Raw genomic sequence first — 2,198 nt, forward strand, 5'->3', positions numbered from 1 at the left:
CTAAAATATATCTTTACGAACATGAGTGAAACAAACTAATTAAGAGAAAACTGGTAATATTCAGATTAAAGTTGAGCTTGTAACTCTGGGAAGCTGAGGAATTACCTGTGGTTCCTAAAACTAAAGAACACCGTCATGGGATTAAGATTGTCCGAAATGGTCCTAGTGTATGTGCATATATACTAAAGATCCTCGTGCGATAGTTTCTACTCTGACTCGGTGTCACTGTCTTCATATTGTTCCATCTCTCCGGAAAGTACAGACTCGCCCTTGATGCCTTTTCTCAACACATCTTTGACGGTCTCAATTCCTTTTTTACAAATGAGATTCTCTTTAATAGAAAGCTGACAGAAATTGGGCTTGTTTGCAACAGCTTCTGCGGCAGCCTTAGCCCCAGTTTTAGTCACTTTATTTGCACTCAAATCAAGTTCTTGGAGCTCCTCATGACCTTCAGAAATGGATTCGCATATTACAACTAATCCATCATCCTCGAGTTCATTGTCTGTTGCATAAAACCCAGTCAACAAGTTCTTTACAGCAAGGCATTCTGCTAAAGCTGGAGCTGCTTTTCGAGTGATATAATTTCCTCCAACCTTAAGAACACTTAAAGATGGAGCTATATCCTTGAGGCTGCGGACGATAGCAATCACCCCTTTATCATGAAGATTCATATAGCTTAAAATAACTACTATGAGACCTAGATGTCCAGAGATGACTTTGCTCAGAGCAACCCCGCCTGCTTTCCCAAACATGTTAGCTCCTAAACAGAGCGTCTTGAACCCACTGCTTCTCCCCAAAGCGTTTACTAAGGCCATAGCACCGCGGATGCCTATTTTGTTTCCTGAGAACTCAAAACTGTCTAGAGTAATGCATTTCGTAAAAAGCTCCGAAATAGTCTCCGCTGCATCGTCTCCTGACTCGGTGTAAGTGAAACACAAACTCTTAATCGTTTCAACAGATGGAAGCAGCTCACAAATGACTCTAGCAGCTTCTCCAGAAATCTTGCCACAAGCGAATCCTAATACTTCCAGGGCTTTCTGAGATTTCAAGAGTGGTGCAAAAGCTCTGATGCCCTCCTCTCCCGATTTTCCTGTGTCAAGAAACAAGGATCTCAGCCGGCATCTTCGTAACGCAGATGAAAATATTGACATAACCTGAAGCGCCTCATGCACAGGTCTTCGAAAGGAAAAATGTAAAAGTTGCACATCTCTTAAAGTTTTCCTAACATCGTTCAGGGCTCTTTTTGCAACAAGGGCTGCCTCCGCTCCGAAAATGTGGTTGGCAAAGCATACCTTGGTACAGGAACCCTTGAGGTCTTCCAATGGCCTCAAGAGATCTATAGCCAAGCCCAGGTCAACAAAGAAAAAATCACCATCTGTATTTGATATATCAAAAACAGTTTCTTCCGACACTTTATCTGCGTGATTCTGGATAGTGCCCATGACCTTATCCAATTGCACCTAGCATAAATTGAAAATAAGCGCATGAAATCAAGATAACGGTATAAATTGCAGAAACCGATAGATATGATAAAAGAGTTTCCCAAATTCCTTCTAAACCCTTACCTTTTTTGGTTCGCCGTCACTGAGACAACAAAAGTCTCTCGGAGAAGAATTCTAAAAACCAGAATTTATAAATCTGTCTCAAACAATTTCCTTCAAAGTCGGCGTCTTTGTAAGTGACAATCTTCTTACAATAACATGAATTACACATTTAAACATCTACATGCGTTTGTTTTTGTATTTGTTGTAACGTTTTTCTGAGCTGGCCTGCAGTGATGGCTTCGAATTCCTGCTATTTCCAAAGATTAATAATAGAAATTCTTTTAAAAGTTGGAAATATTAGGGAAAATAAAAATTTACAGTTTTATTTTTTATAATAGAATCTAGAAATATTTATGTTGAGAGGTATATAATCCGAGTATAAATTCAACATTGGAATGTGGTAAAATAGTTAGTCTAAACAAAAGATGCATTGTTTCATAGTTCCTCTCATTTAATTGTTGAAGTGTTGTAGGTTGGGAGAAACATAGGGTTGGAATGAAGAGGAGAAAATAATAATTGGAATAAGCTAGAATGAAGTCAAATAGCTTTCATTAATAGTTGTGAATCCATGAATGAACAATTTATTTTATTTTGTGTTTGCAATCTATAGGAGTCAAACATGACACAGATATAAAAAATAGCAAATCTACTTTC

General features: G+C 38.4%; 1 pseudogene; it reads right to left on the reverse strand.

Annotated features, from left to right (window-relative positions):
• Nucleotides 1–206: 206 nt before the first annotated feature.
• On the reverse strand, nucleotides 207–1,442 carry LOC149570829 (RAN GTPase-activating protein 2 pseudogene; annotated as a pseudogene).
• Between the last annotated feature and the right edge of the window lie 756 nt (nucleotides 1,443–2,198).

Source organism: Cupressus sempervirens, chromosome 2 (genome assembly GCF_028749045.1).
Source record: "Cupressus sempervirens isolate cs-2001-9-10 chromosome 2, ASM2874904v1, whole genome shotgun sequence".
In the NCBI taxonomy this organism is placed as follows: domain Eukaryota; kingdom Viridiplantae; phylum Streptophyta; class Pinopsida; order Cupressales; family Cupressaceae; genus Cupressus; species Cupressus sempervirens.